Genomic DNA, 17223 nt, shown 5'->3' on the forward strand with positions numbered 1-17223 from the left:
TGTTGGGGTAAGGGGCACACTGTCCCAGAAGCTGTGATGGATGAGGTGCAAGCCTATCCAACCCCTAAGAATGGGAAGGAAGCACAAGTGTCTGTAGGATTTGGGGTTTGGAGGACTTGTATTCCTCACCCTGCACAGTGCCTCCGTCCCTTATACTGCCTGATAAAGGAAGGGCACGTGTGGGACTGGGGATCGGAGCAACAAGCCGCCTTTGAGAAGGCAAGACAGTAGTGAAGCAGATTAAAGCTCAGGCATCCCCCAAGCAGGACTACCATTGGAGTCAGATGCGTCTGTGACTCTGGGAGGTATGAGTTCGGCACAGCCTCAGAGACAACAAGAGGGAGTATCCCTAGGATTTTGGTCCCAGTTCTAGAAGGGTGTAGAAACCCAATAAACCTGCATATAGCACCAGCTCGTAGCAGTGCACACAACGCTCGTCCAAGTGGAGTCTCTCACGAAGGAACAGCAATCATGGTAAGAATCTCCCTTCCTACTGAGGGGCAGGTTGACAACATGTGTCACCGACCCACCTCTGCCATGGCGCTAACTCTCACGTTGACGAAAGGGCTCGCCCGTCTGCAGCAGAGGGACACCCCCTGTCCTCCAAATTCTCCTGCCCCTAATCCTGCCCCTGTGGCCTGTAGGGAGGGAGTGGGGAGATGCCTGCTGATGCCTGGTATACAGATGGGTCTGGTTGGGGTGACCCGTCTACAGGGACTGCAGTCACTGTTCAGCCCAACACTGACACCATCTGGAGGGAAACAGGAATGAACCACAGCTACCAGTGGGCTGAACTCAGAGAAGTTTGCCTGGTGATCGCTCATGAGCTCTGGCCGTTAACGCTTTGCACTTACAGTTGGGCTGTTCTAAAGGGATTAACCTTACAGCTTAGAAAATGGGAAGCTGAGGGGCAGATGATCATAAATAAGCACTTATGGGGTCAGGATATGTGGAAAGACATTTGGATTTACCTGCAAGAGCCTGAGTCAGTCCTCACTGTCCTCCATGTCCCGGCTCAGAGGGCGCCAACACCCTTGGCAACGAGGAAGCTGATACTGTAGCCCGGATATGAGCCCTAACAACGAACCATTCAGTTATAGTGCCCGAGTGGGACGGTACATTGCCAAGGATGCTGGATTGCCCTTGAAATACAGTGACTTGGTTAATGCAGTAACAACATGTCCTGTATGTTCTAAACAATAACCAGGGCAACTGCCAAAGGAGTCTGGGGCCATCCACTGGAGTTTCCAACTGGTGAGGGATTGGCAAACTGAGTATATTGGCCGGCTCCCTCTGAGCGAGGGCTCTAAACATGGCTTGGTTTGTGTGGACACTGCATCTGGTCTGACTCAAGCTTTCACCTGTTGCTGCAAAAACCAGGCTGCAGTTAGGGGATTAGAGAAGCTGAGTACCATGGCCAGGTACCCTCATCGTGTAGACAGTGATGGGGGTCACATTTCAACGGTCATGAAATGCAAGACTGGGCAAAGGAACATGACACTGAATGGAGGTTCCCTCTCCCCTATAAGCCGCAGGCAGCAGCGTTGGTAGAAAGGAAGAATGAAATATTAAAGCAGCAGATTAAATTACTAACAGGTAAAACCACCTTGGCTGAGTGGACTAAAGTACTGTCCTAGCCTTTAATACGTTTGGATGACAACCAGTAGGGCCTGTTGCCCCATTTGCCAGACTGGGGACCCCCTGCCGAGACACCCAGTGCCTTAAAGGTATGGAAGTCATGAGAGACAGACATTGCCCTGGATCAACATGGTGTGCTGCTGAGAACACCAAGCCCCATCACGCCGGGAAAGGTGTTATCTACTGGAATTTGCAATGGGATGTCCCACTGGGATGGGTAGATTACTTCTCCACTGAATCCCATTGTCCTGCCGTAAGCCGGACTGGTTGAAATGCACTCTACCTGGAATGGAACACGCACCACTGAAACAGGGGAGAAGGTGGGGTCCTGGTCCGGCATATCCCCCCCCCCACCCCAGTCCATCTCCTCATGCCTGACAGTCTGCCTCCCCGGAAGCATGACCAGGTCAAGTTCCTAAAGCTGCAGCCACATTAATATCCAAGGGTCAGGCCACAGGTGTAGTTCATATAGAAGGGGAAGACCTCCCCATACAAGTTCCTACTACGTATCTGTCTTTTTGACCTTAGACTTCTGCTGCTCCTGTGGTGTCCCGTCATGGATGGGCACCTGACGGAGATACCTTTCTACGGTGGGCCCACTTGATGTCCGGCAAAGGAATCAATCCTCCTGTTGGGTATGTGGGCAGCTGCCCCCCTCAGCTCGTCAGGACTAGCATGGTGGGTATCACCACTCCAGGGAGGGGATTGGAAGTCTCTAAAGAAGTACATTAAGGAAAAACAAGCTAGGACTAGTACTCTTTTTCTCTTTTTCTTGAAGTATTGTTGATTTACAATATTGTGTTCGTTTCAGGTATACAGCAAAATGATTCAGTTATATATATATAAATATATATTTTCAGATTCTTTTCCATTAGAGGTTATTGCAAGATACTGAATATAGTTCCCTGAGCTATACAGTAAATCCTTGTTGTTTTTCTATTTTACTTATAGTGGTGCGTATCTGTTAATCCCGAACTCCTAATTTATCCCTCCCCCTCCTCTTTCCCCTTTGGTAACCATAAGTTTGTTTTCTTTGTCTGTGAGTCTGTTTCTATTTTGTAAATAAATTCACTTGTATTTTTTTTTAGATTCCATATGTAAGTGATATCATATAATATTTGTAGGACTAGAACTCTTAATTCATCTGATATCACCAATATGATCCAGAAACCTGGCCTGTGGCACCCATGATCAATAGCACTGGGTAAGAGTACTCTTTTTCTGCCAATCAAACTACAGAGGCAGCGCATCAAACTGCTGGCAGGAAGGGTCCTAAAAATACCACCATCAGAGCCATGGGTGGCTGCACTCAGATTTGGGATAGGTTCATGTGGGGCACCCTGGGTTGTGGACATTTGAGCACCTGGGCAACTCTATGTTGGGAACAGAAAAATCACTCTAAAAAGAACCAACCCAAGTGTACCCTGGGACATGGGATGGATATCGCTGGAACTGTGTGGTCATTCTGTCGCATGAAAGGATAGCGATTGGTTTGGCACTGACTGGTCACACTGCGCGGATACTTATTGGGTGGCCCTGAATGGGACCCAGTGGTTGTGTGGCTCATATCCTTGGCCATGTGGTTGGGCTGCTGCACCCTGGGTTTTCCTGAGCCCAGAGAAGAATCCACCCACAGTAACAAGAACTGCCAACCCTCTCTCCTCAAGGCCAGATGGGCACGTTCTGTTTTCCACTGGTACGATCATTTGGCCTCCATCTTTGTCCTCTCCATTGGCCTGGAGGACATCATAGCACACATAGAAGCTCTTACTAAGTTTACCCAGCAAGGCTTCGATGACAGCAGGCAAAGCTTGTCCTTACTAAACACTGAAATGTGTCTAGTAAGAAAAGCCATCCTACAAAAGAGGATGGCCTTGGACATTACTGCTGCCTTGCAAGGAGGCACAGGATGTTGTGTGTTCGCACCTGATGAGTCAGCTAATGGATCATCTTTATTAAACCACATGAGGACACACGTGATTGCCTTGAGTGATCCAACCCCATTCACTCTTTTGCATGTAGCGATCCAGTTTTCCCAACTTTATGCCTCTTTTTAATCTCAGGCAACCACTGATTTTCTTTCTGTCCTTATATGTTAGTTTTGCATTTTTAAAAGATTTTCTATAAATGGAATCATACAGGATTTGCTACTTTTTGTTAGGCTTCTTTCTCTCAGGATAATGATTTTGAGATTCATCCATGTTGTTGTGGGTACCAATATTTCATTCCTTTTCATTGTAGAGTAGCATTCCATTGTAATTCCATGGGATTTTTAAATGGCTAATGAGACAAAGCATTTTTTTCAGACTCTGATGATGACCATAAACCCAGTTTTAAAATTTCAAGTGGTGGGCTTCCCTGGTGGCACAGTGGTTGAGAATCTGCCTGCCAATGCAGGGGACACGGGTTTGAGCCCTGGTCTGGGAAGATCGCACATGCCGCAGAGCGACTAGGCCCGTGAGCCACAATTGCTGAGCCTGCGCGTCTGGAGCCTGTGCTCCACAATGAGAGAGGCCGCGACAGTGAGAGGCCCGCGCACCGCGATGAAGAGTGGCCCCCGCTTGCCGCAACTAGAGAAAGCCCTCGCACAGAAACGAAGACCCAACACAGCCATAAATAAATAAATAAATAAATAAATTAATTAATTAAAAAAAAAATTTCAAGTGGTTTGTTCAAGTTTCACATCTCAGCAATATATTATTTAGTATCTTAAATAGCTTAAACCTGTCTAAGGCCAAAATATCACAATTTTCAAGGTGAAGGAAAAGCCATTGGGATTTCTTAAGACCAAATTGTGTTACGAACTTTTGTGTTTGCCCCAACTTCAAGATGTTCTTTACTCATCAGAGAAAAACAAATAACAAATAACACAGTGGTAGGCATGATTCAAAACTACATCTTAACGCTGCAGCAGAGCACAGACTCTGAGAAAATGCAATCAAAGACAGAGCTAGGAATCCATGTGCTACTTTTCCTAAATCCCAGCACTCAAGCTCCTCTCTTTGGAATGTTCATCAACTTAGCACCTGATGAAACTCTAAAAGTCATCTGAGAGGGACTTCCCTGGTGGTCCAGTGGGTAAGACTCTGCACTCCCAATGCAGAGGGCCCAGGTTCAATCCCTCGTTGGGGAACTAGATCCCACATGCTGCAACTAAGAGCCCACATGTCTCAACTAAGAGCCCACGTGCTGCAACTAAGACCCGGCACAGCCTAAATAAATAATAAAATAAAAATAAAAGTCATCTGAGAGACTTTTTCATGACTTTAGGTGTTCATGTTTTATCTGGAAATCTAGGATTATCATGCACAGCTGTCAACACATGCAGCCATTCTATTGACCTATAGTTTTGAATTAGGATTTTCTTGTTCAATCAAAATAAATAGCAGGAGAAAGAAGAAAAAAACCCACCAGATGTGGAAATTAAGCTGTGGGGACCTGTGTTCATGCCTCTGTTACTGAGGCAAGCACAGATCATTCTGGTGAAAGGTTGCAAAAATATCCTCCCTCACACTGATTTGAAGAGAATATTAAATGTGTTGTTTAATTATTTTTTTCAGCCCTGGGAGCTCTTTATTGAAACAACTCGCAGCACAGTAATTGAGGCAGAGAGCGTTGGCTGGCCGAATCCCAGGAGGCTGAGAAATTAAGGTTCCAGCACCCGTCTCTGCCCTCCTGGGGAGGTTTCCTCCATGAAGGCAACCAGGCCTGAGCAGCCCCAGGCTGGAAGGTGAGTGGTCCATACATAGAGGCAATAAGAGCACTTGGATCAGGGTGGCCCTGCAGCACTGCCCTAGGCTGGGCCCCCAAAGTCCGACAGTTGTGGCATCCATGGGGGGGCAGGCACACCCTTCTTTAATTAAGTATAGCTTTGACGGTTCTGAGCACCCCAGTATGAATGGTGTGCGTGCGTGTGTGTGTGTGTGTGTGTGTGTGGTTTTCTATACCACCAAGCTATTCTAGGACACCAGCTGGGTGTCCTGCAATTTAACTCAATTCTGACACTACCCAGAGAGAGCATCGGATTCCACAGGTGAAGGACCCAGTCCTACAAGTCTGCTCCTCACCACCAGACACTGATTGCAAATCCAGGCTATCACCTGTGTGTCTGACCAGCTGGCTGTAGATAGATGGTCCCACCATCCCCCCTCCTTAAGTTTGCTTAATTTTGCTAGAGTGGCTCACAGAATTCAGAGAAACATTTTACTCACTGGATTACTGGTTTAATATAAAAGGATGTAACTCAGCAACAGCCAGATGGAAGAGAGGGCAAGGTTTGGGGAAAGGATACAGGGTTTGACCTCTCTGAGCACATCAGTCTACCCAAATCTCCACTTGTTCACCCGGATGCTCTCCAAATTCTGTCCTTTTGAATTTTTATGGAGGCTTCATTACATGGGCATGTAGATTAAATCACTGGCCAGTGGTGATTGAACTCAATCTCCAGCTCCTCTCCCTTCTCGGTGGGGCTGAAAATTCCAACCCTGAAATCACTTGGTCCACTCTACTGGCAACCAGCCCCCATCCTTAGGTGCTTTCCAAAAGTCACCTCATTAACATAACAAAAGATACCTTTGCCACTGAATTCCAAGAGGTTTAGAAGCTCTGTGCCAGGGCCCATGACCAAATATATATTTCTTATTGTAAATCATAATATCACAGTCCATCCGCTGATCTTCCAACATGGCTCTCTTATAGTAAAACAACCAGAAAAGTCAGAAGTACTGGTATGTTACTAGAATCCCTATTAATAACTATCAGCTACTGATAACAATCCAGTCCATCGTCCTATGGTATGAAAAAGCCTATCAGGGTGAGGCCACTCAGGTTTTCAGGCTTCCATTTAATCTTGTGAGGCTCCAAAAGCAGGAGTGGAGTCAGCAATATGTGGCTTCACCCTTTCAGGCCTCTGGTATAACTGAGCTAAGAGACAACATCATCTCTTGCTCTGAGCCCCTTTGGAGGTGTTAATGTAATATTAGATTTCCCTTGTTACATAACCCATTTATTCATTCCTTTACCTGGAACTACTATTTTTCCTTCTCTCCTTTTATACCCACACTTTTCCACCTTTGGAAGAGACATTAAGTTTGGCCACTGTGCTGGTCTAGATTGCAGGCAGCAGCACTGGTGTAGCAAATGCCTCCCCTTCAATCCACTTCTATTCAGAAGAGGTAAGGTTACACAGGTGCAGAACTGGTGGGCTATCTTTACCACCAGGCCATATAGCTGTATTTATTGTTAGCCCCAATTTTGTCAGATGGGGTGAGGGTATGTCCTGCCCCATCAGGCCCTTAGGAATTCCAACATAAAGGTTAAAAACACAGTCAGAGTTTCTTGCTTAGGAATCACCCCCATTTCCTGCCTTTGTAGTTGCAGTCCTGGTCTTATAACCACTGCATCAAGAAGGGGAGGAAAGAAAAAAAAGTTGAAGTGATGCAAGGAAGAGAGAATAGCAGCACCTTCTCTAACCTCCCTTCCCCAGATCTGAAACCAAGCAGGACCCTGGGGGGCCTTCCCAAGTACAAAAGCCCCTCTGAGTCCCTCATTTCTTGTTTGTAGAAAGAAAGCTTTCATCTCCTAAGCTTTCCCTGAGCTTCAAAGAGCAGACTCAAGCAGTTGCTAATTAGGGAGGTGAGGGAATGCAGCTACAAAGGAAAAGTAGTCAAGCAAGAAAAGTAACAATAGCTTAAACAGTAGTTCAGTGATAAAACAGAGTCCTAGTTCCTCCTCAAGGAACATACATAATGATCTGACACATGTCTTTGAGTTGTTCTTCAGAAACTAAGACCCTTACCCAGGTGGAGGATGCTACCTACATGCTGACTACAAGCACGTAGATCCCAGACTGGCTGCAACCAGAGGGTTGATGATTAAGATTCCAGAAACATCACCCTGTTACCTCACCACGAACCAATCAGAAGAAAGTGTAGGAGCTGCACCCCTCACACCAAGTGTTACCTTTAAAAACCCTTCCCTGAAAGCCATTGGGGAGCTCAGGTCTTTTGAGCCTGAGCTGCCCATTCTCCTTGCTTGGTGCCCTGCAATATTCCTTCACCATAACCAGTAGACTGCCTTTGCTGTGTGGCGGGTGAGCAGACTCAAGTTCAGTTCTGTAACAGATCCACCAAAAAAATGGAGAAATCTATCCAGTGGGGACACTCCTTTAGCCCCACTCGTTTTCGTGTTGGATGTGAGTACACACTTGTGAAGCCATGTAAGCCAGCTTTTTATGCCTTTATCCCCACCCACACTCTGTTTTAGACAACCAATCCTTTAACTGTCAGTTCCAATTCTCTATCAAACTAGTACTGCAAGGAGGATATCTCTCTGCCCGTTGTTGGACATTATAGGCTCTAGAGTGAGTTCCTTGGTCTGAAGAAATGACGGTTAGCCATCCATATTGGTATAATGTCTTCTCTTCCAGTTCTTTCATCACGCTCTAAGCATTTGCATCTACCACCAAGTAAGCAAAGCCCATTCCAGAGTCAGTGTTTATTCCTGTCAGGATCCATCTGCAGCCCCCAGGGCTACGAGAATCAGTCTGATTTGACAGCTATGTTCAGGGCCTTCCCACCAGGGAATCTGCAGTCTCTAACCACCTGCAGTCTCTGTCTCTTTTGCTGGAAGACAGTACAGTTTTTATTGACATTTTGTACCTTAGAGAGTGTGATAAAAAGGAGACAATGGTCCCCAAATGGAGTAACCTTTGTTAGGTTCCCATGTCAGCACACCAAGACTTAATACATAACTAATTACAGTTTCAATCTTCCCCAGGAATGCGACCTTTAGCCAGCAAACCTGGAATTTCCTGGGCAGCACAAGGAAGAAATCTGCTGATAAACCCCTTCCATTTCCACTTAGAAGGATGACCTTGCCTAAAACAATGCTTTCTTTGCTGATAATTTCCTTTTTTCTGTTCCCTCTCTGTCTTTAAAGACCTTTTCTTTTCTGCAGGTTGATGGAGCTCCTTTCTATTGCTAGATGAGATGCTGCCCAATTCATGAATCATTTTATAAAGCCAATTAGATCTTTAAAATTTACTTGTTTGAATTTTTGTTATTGAACTGGTGCAAAAGGAACACGTCTAGATTCAGCCCATCTCTGAATTGCTGCAGTGCCCCCATGTCCCCTCATTTCTGGATCCAAGGGGCCATCTCAAGAGAGCATGTGGAGGGACTTCCCTGGCGGAGCAGTGGTTAAGAATCCACCTGCCAATGCAGGGGATATGTGTTCGAGCCCTGGTCTGGTAAGATCCGACATGCTGCGGAGCAACTAAGCCTGCGCACCACAACTACTGAAGCCCGCATGCCTAGAACCTGTGCTCTGCAACAAGAGAAGCCACCGCAATGAGAAACCCGAGCACTGCAATGAAGGGTAGCCCCTGCTCACCGCAACGAGAGAAAGTCCAAGCACAGCAACAAAGACCCAATGCAGCCATAAATAAATAAATAAATAAATTTATTAAAAAAAAGAAAAAGAGAGAGCATGTGGGAATGTCTGCTTGTTAATTCCGGTCACTTTCCAAACCTGGAAGGGAGTTCTGATGGGCATAGACATGTCCTAATTTAATGCACTTCTCCGATTTCCATAGGGTTGCGCCCCTTATGGGCATCCCTTTAATAGGTCAGGTTTCCATTAACCTCTCACCTGACCAAATGGACTGGGCATTGGCCACTGCTCATGAGTCATTAAAAACCCAAACGTAGGGGCTTTTACCACTGTTCAACTCTTCCATCACTGTTAGGAAAACAGCATGCAATTCAGCACACCAGGCTGATCTCTTTTTACCTCCTTCAATCAGATTGGTGGCCTTCCAATCAGAATGTTGTCCATTTACCTTGGGACTGCCATCTACAAACCAAGTAGCTCTTTGTCTGTCAGTGGAGAGCTGTTTATAGGCCACTGACCAAGTGACAATAGAATCCATCAACTCCTCACACAGTTCCAGAGTCAGTCTTAGGGAGGAAAAGGCTTCCTGCTGGTATCTATTTCCTCCTTGCATTCTCCCCAAAATAAGACCCTATATGAGCAATTTCCATTTTACTATGGAACTCTTCTGGGCACCGCCATCTTCTTTAGAGTGTTTCAACTCTCTAGTCCTAAGTCCCAGTAGGCATTGCTCATAGGCTTTTGCCATATGTCCCAGCCTGTACTCCATGCAGGGCTATCTCACATAGGGCTATCACAGGGAGAATTTGTCCCCACCAACATTCCAGCTTCTATTCTACAATGTGTGAGCTCAGGGAATCTTCCTGATTCCCATTTAGCATGTCCAATTAGCATTGCTTGAAGGGCGGATTTACATGCCTTCTGTTTTACACAATACAAGGTAGGGGAAATACTCCCCTGTGAGAGTTGATGTCCACCCCCATAATACAACCAAGTAAAAGAGATGCAACCACTATAAAGACTGTTGGAACATATCAATCTTCCTACAAACTTTTACCTTACATTTCTAGCTGTAGCCTCCATTAGGACTTCATCCAGAGGTTTTGGTTTGCAATACTGGGTAGGGGAAGTGTTCCACAGCCAAAGAAAATATCCATTCCCATAAAAGGAGACACAAATTCTTTACATATAGCCTGTTTAAGCATTCCAACTTTCATAATCCTATCAATCATTACATGTTTACATTCTCTCAATCTAATTGTTGCCCATGTAGGGGCTTCACCAATAGGTGTGGCTTCTGTATCAAGGAGTCCTGGAAACTTTTCTCCACCCTCTGACCATTTTGCCCACTCTTGTGCCAAAGTCTTTTGGTCACCAGTGAGGGACTGAAGCAAGGCACTTTTGTCAATCTTTAACCTGATTAATCTAACCACTGTCCCAAACGATGACTAGTCAGGTTTCTCACTGTAATTTCTGCATTCTGACATTTACTTTTCTTTTCTTTTTTTTTTCATTATTTAGAGAATACTTTATTAGTTTCTGTAATCAAACCCATGTAGATAAGACGTTACCTATTTAATACAGTGCATTAGCCCTGTACAAATGGAAAAAGTTATGTTTAATGTTTCTAGACAAATATAGCTGCTGACTTTTTCAATGTCTCCAAAATCATCTAAAAATTCCCCTCCTGCTGGGACGGGTCCCATGACTCTCCCCTTTCTGTTTCCTCTTTGTTTTGCTCCTATCAATATTTGCTTATTCACCTTATTTCTTAATAACCATTTAAAAATTTCCACTCTGTTGGGAAGTCCTTTGAGTCTCCCCTCGGCCTCTTTGCATTTTCTTGTTAATTAACTTAATGTTTTTATTACCATCTGTGAAACTGAGTTCTCCTAAAACCAAGTTCCCTTACCGAGTTCATGATTAATCCCTTTATGCAAAACTTTATTCCCCTTCTTGTCCCCTCTAACCTCAGTTCTGTGCTAACTGAACACTAGCCAACCAGAGTCAGATGACTAAAGTTTTGCTGTTGTCGATAAAGTCATTAATGTACTAAAATTGCTCTTACAGATACCATCATTAACGTACAAACTCAGGTTGTTTCTTCAGGGTAAGATAAGCTCACAGACTCCCAAGCCATGGACCACCTGGTCAGAGAATCATACATCAGAGACATCTTGACTTCCAAAACTATGATTAAGAAATGTCATAAGAAATGATTAATCCCAGCCTCTTTGTTCCTCACCTTAAAAAAAAACCCCAAAAAACCTTTAGTTCAAAGATCAAGTTGGAGTGGATCTGAGGCTTGTCTCCCATTCCCTTTCTTGGCACCCTGCAATAAATCCTTACCTTGCTGCAAACGCCTGCTGTCACAGTTTGGCTTTCTGCGCTGTGGGTACATGAGCCCTTTGCTTGGTTACGTTTGTAAGACCTATGAGGGGAAGCTGAGACAGGAAATTCGATAAAGCTTCCTGCACTGTTTTTTGGTTTTGCAACAGTAGGGTTATATGGGCTGCCTGTGTGAAAGGGGACCTCTTAACCACAGTATTTACCACGTCCTGGGTAATGGGCATATTCATCAGGTAAATATCTCAGTCATCACAAAGCCCGTCCCACATGGCTTACGTATGAAGCATATCAGCTGCTTCATTTGGGGTGTTCCACTTGGCATTCATAGGGGGTGATGGGCAATCTCCCTTCTCAGGGTTAACGGATGTTTTCTCCAGTCCACCAGGCTGGCTGAGCCCTCAGGAATAACCTCGTGTGTGTCTGGATCACATATAGCCATCTGTGATTTTTCCATAGTGAGCTGTGGGTCCTGTATCAACCCAAACATGCTCTTCTACTCTTCAGCACTCAACCAGAGACCAGTCCCCCAATTAATTACTCTCACAATCCATTTTAGTAAAGTTTCCTCAGGAAGCTGATAATATCAATTCACAAAATGAAACAACTCCTTCACACTCTACTCCCTGGTTTTAATAGTTGCTTGGTTTTGCCCTTCCTTCACCTTGACTGCCTTCTTCATGATCAGGGATCTTAGAGGTACCTTCTGTTGTCCTTTGTTTAAAAAAATCTTTTTCAACTGAATAAATTTTATTATTTATTTATTTATTTTAAAGTACTTATTTATTTGGCTGCACCAGGTCTTAGTTGCAGCACATGGGATCTTGTTCCCTAACCAGGGATTGAACTTGGGCCCCCACCATTGGGAGAGTGGAGTCTTAACCACTGGACCACCAGGGAAGTCCCTCAACTAAATAAGTTTTAAAGATCTAATTGTCTTTACTGAACCATTCATGATTTGGGCAACATCCCATCTAGCAAGTAGAGAGGAGTTCTGAGGAGCTGTACTAAAAGGAAGGCTTTTCTAGGCAGAGAGTGGATTACCTTGTCTTCCTCTGGGGGATAGGAAGGGCCCGTGTGGCAGATGACTTCACTGGTGCTGACCAGAAAATTCCAGACCGGCTGGTTAAAACTACATTCCTGGGAAATGTTGAAACTGCAATTAGGTTAGTTATTAAGTCTTGGTTTGCTGATGTGGGACTTAGCACAAGTGATTCCATTTTGGGCCTGTTGTTCCTTTTTAATGATTCTCCCCTTTTGATCAGACTCTATGCTTAGCTGAGAGATGTGATAAAAATTTTAAGGCATTAGTGTCACTCTCAGCTACTGCTCTGAAGTTCTCCAGTTTTTGTCAGTCCTTTGTGTAGTGTCCATAGGTCATAACATTTTTGCTTAATCCCTGTGATATTTACAGGTCACAACTTCAAGTTTACAATCTTTAAGTCAGTCATTCTCTTTCTTCCTTTTTAAATGTCCCAGTCTTAGGGAGATCATTTGCTTGGCGGTTAGCAGCTGTAAACATGCATTTAAAGCTTTTGAGAGAATACAATGCACCTCGGAGCGTGTTATGATTATAAATAAGCAGGATAATCCCCAGTGTCTGGAGTGCACTTTGGACTATGGTTCCTAAGACCCAAATCAATCAAAGTCAAATAAGTCAAAGATGACCGTGCTGAAGGAGTCATCTTTTTAAGCCAAGTGGCTTGCTCAGTGATCTTATGTAATTGAGTGTCAACTTTCCCAGAAGTGTCACTCCAGGTGCAACAGGTGGTGTTGGCCATGGAACACATACTTCATTCCTCAGCTAAAAGGTAATCAAGGGCTACCCTATTATTAAGAACAACTTTGGGGAAAAAAACCTCCACAACTTTGGCCAGAGAGTATAAGGATTTTTGTTGGGCAGCTATTGCTATTACAGCAGATTCTGTAATATTTTCAATAGTTAAGGAGAGGCTCCTCATTTGCATTTATGCATAACCAGGGAAGTAGGAACCTAGTAAAGAGAGCTAATTTTGAATCATGACCGCCTCCTGATAATTTCAATTTGAATCTATGGCTCAGAACTGGAAATGTGACAGTCATGAAGGCCAACAAAATGTTAGGGGTATGTAGACAATACAGGCAGTTTTATTCCTTTTATTTTTAATTTAATTTTTTATTTTTTATGACCCTTGTTTTGTGTCCCTTTCTTTGCATAAAGCCTGGATGCAAAGTTCTCCAAGCTTGTGTTGTTAACCAGAGACAGGGAAAGGGACCAGGGGGTCTCTAGCATAATGGACAGATCAGAGTTTTTGATGACAAATCCAGCAGTCTGAAATGTTACCCCCCATTTAGCAATGGCCTGGGAGATACAGATGACGGCATTATCTTTCCAGACCAATACCAGAGTAAAGGGAAAAAAGGGAAGAAGAAAGTGTTTCATGTTTTGTTAAAGTATAAAGTCTTGATTTTATACTTGATTTTTATACTTTCTCCCATCTTGGGAGAAAGCAGTCTACCTTAATGTCAGCTACTTCTCTTCCTAGTTACTTTGATTTGGAGAACTCCAGCATTTGTACAGATATCAGGTGGAGCCTTCTTTAGCTGTATTCCCAAGGCTCGAGTCCCTGAAGTTTGGCTGCCACCTGGGTCATGAGGAGGACCTGGTATAGTCCTTTCCAAAGATATTCAAGAGCAATCTTCGGTCTTACTGATTCCAACTCAGAAGGGTGGGAGAAAATGGGAAATGTTATTTTGGAGAGTCATAATCAGATATTTGAGGAAACTAGAAGAATTCAGGATCCAATCCAGTTTATAGGTACTTAATAAAACCTCAAGGACAATTAACAAGACTAGAATAAAATATCTACAAAGGTGCAAACATAGTTTTTTTCTCAGTTACCCCCATTTTTTTCTTTTTTCCAAGGATAATTACAGTAAAACTAATTTATTTGCATTAAACTTGAACTGATTATTTATACAAATGCATCAAAAATAGTGATTGATCATTGTTTCTTTCTTTCTTTCTTTTTAAAAAAAAATTTTTTTGGCTGCACCAGGTCTTAGTTGCAGCGTGCAGGATCTTCACTGTGGTGTGCGGGATCTTTAGTTGCAGTTCCTAACATGGAATCTGGGAAAGGATTCCAAACAAATGGGGGACTGAAGACTAAACTGGCAGCAGTTCCCAGTGTGGAATCTGAGGACAGAATCAAGGGCTGAGTTTAGAAGGTACTGCGGACTGGCCAACCCAAGACCCTGCACACACCACTAGCATCTCCCGTGGAACCTTGGGCTGGGGAGAAGTTTGAACCAGCAGACCTCAGTAAGTGGGGACTTCAACTTGGGTCTCCACATTGACGGGAACTGTGCACTGCCACTAACAGTTCCCACGTGGCTCTCAGGATAGAATTAAGGTTGGGGTTAACCGCTCAAGAACAGGGGAATTGTGGACGGAAAAGCCGATTAGATGGGGAGCTCGATGTAAAGAGAGTGGACCACAGAACTGAGAGAAACTTACCTACAACTCTTAGAAATGGCAAAAAAGACAGTGACGTGACCTCAAAGAGTTTACGGGGTACCATGCTTGTGTTTCTCGGTATCCAGATGCCATGAGAGGTGGCTTTGGATCTGATCCCGACGCTGCCACCAAATATGTTAAATAAAAATTCAACAGAGTTAAATTCAAAGTTCTAATTGGCTTTATGAAACATTTCAACTAGCAGTAGAAAAGAACTCCATTAAGCTGCAGAAAGGGAAAGGTTTTTAAAGGCAAAGAGGGAGCAGAAAAAAGGAAATTAACAGCAAAGAAAGAATTACCTAGGGGTACTCTGTTCTATTGTCTCTGCTGCCAGGCTCAACCCACAACTTCCAGAGTCACAGACGCATCTGACTCCAATGGTAGTCCTGCTTGGGGGATGCCTGAGCTTTAATCTGCTTCACTACTGTCTTGCCTTCTCAAAGGCGGCTTGTTGCTCCGATCCCCAGTCCCACACGTGCCCTTCCTTTATCAGGCAGTATAAGGGACGGAGGCACTGTGCAGGGTGAGGAATACAAGTCCTCCAAACCCCAAATCCTACAGACACTTGTGCTTCCTTCCCATTCTTAGGGGTTGGATAGGCTTGCACCTCATCCATCACAGCTTCTGGGACAGTGTGCCCCTTACCCCAACAAAGGACTCCCCAAAACTTTAAGGCAGTGCCTGGGCCTTGAATTTTCTGTGGGAACAACCCCATCCTCTCCCTCACACATGTTCCAGCAAAGTCTGCAGAGTGTCCTGAGCAGAGGCAAGTCTTCCTATGTTAGTATTCTATCATCAGTGTAATGGGCCCGTTTTACTAATGTGGGGAAGGAGAACAGGAACAGGTCTCGGGCTACCATCCCGTGACATACGGTGGGGCTGTGTAGGTAGCCTTGGGGAGCACTTGAAAAGTTCACTGTTGCCTCTCCCATGTGAAGGCAAATTGATCTTGAGACTCAGTGGCCAGGGGTCTACTGGACCTCTTGGGTGAAGGCCTTTTATATGCCTTTATGTACTCTGTGGGTTCCTGTTACTTGCAACCAAAAGCAATCTTCTGTGGAAACATTAACCTCACTGCTGGTTCTGTAAGCTTCTTGGAATTTATGTGACTTGCACATGCTTTTGCTATCAAAGCAACTTTGATTTATGCCACTGGAGTTTTTCTGTCTTCTCTGTCTTCAATGATAAAATTAATAGATTTTAGATGGGAAAGTGATATGTTGCAGTCATTCTAAGAAACCTCTGTTGCTTTATGTGAGAGGTCATTATACTTTGTTTGAAAATGACACAAAAGCTTTGATAGTTTCATGGTACGATTTGACAAAGTTTCATAATGGACAGCAGCCTAGGAACAAACAGATACCTGACCCAATAAAATCCAATTTTCAGATGGTATATTTTCTAGATAGATTTTAATTTTTTGGCTCATAATCACTCATCCCAGCATTCATGCATCCCTATACTCAATGTGCACTAGAAACTCGTTCAGTACTGATTTTGATGACATTATTCTAAGTTGCAACAATTATGTTTTATTTTTTAAATCACAATATATATGCCTCAATGAATAATTTTTGAACCATAGATCCATTTTGTGATTTAGGGATATAATACAATTTGACAATAATCCTGAAAAAATGCAAATATAATGAAGGGAAGCAATAAAACATGAAGGAAAATTATGTAAAAATAGCACCCATTGCCTGCATGTTAGACAAGAGCCCCCTGCATTCCTTGGAGTCCAGGGACAAGCTTTAGGAGCACAATTATTAAGAATATAGCAGGATTTCTGTGAAAGTCACCAGGTTGAAATGTGTGAGATGCATGGGTTTAAAACTGTTGCTTGCCTTTTTTCCTCTAAAACATAGCACTTAGGAGACCATTGGAGACGCCAGAGGTTCGTGGAGCACCTTTTGAGAAGCAACCCTCTAAAGCCCAATCCTCATAAAGTCTAAATTGGAGCCCGGCTTGAGGCAAATTCATCATAATTGGCCCATATGGAGATCCCAAAGCTTCCAAATCCTAAAGGGTTTTGGACCCTATGGTGGATGGGGGAGATAATTTTGGGTGGAGGTGAAGGACCACTTTCCAGCTTCCCCTCCAATCACATGGTCAACTGCCTCCCGTTCTGCTTTTCTAACTAAAACATCCACGTGGCCCAGGCACGTTGGTTGTGGCAGCAGTGGGATCTCTCCAGGGCAGGGAATGGCCTGCTGTGTGTTGACTCCCAGGTCAGCACCAGACACCACTTCGAGCATTATGCTGAGACAGGTGGCATAATAATAAGAATGACCTCTCTGTGGCCAGCAGGTGCTTGATAGAGGACTTCAAAGTGCTCTCCAGTCACCAAC

The sequence above is a fragment of the Balaenoptera physalus genome (genome assembly GCF_965194825.1).
Source record: "Balaenoptera physalus genome assembly, chromosome: 16".
Taxonomy (NCBI): Eukaryota; Metazoa; Chordata; class Mammalia; order Artiodactyla; family Balaenopteridae; genus Balaenoptera; species Balaenoptera physalus.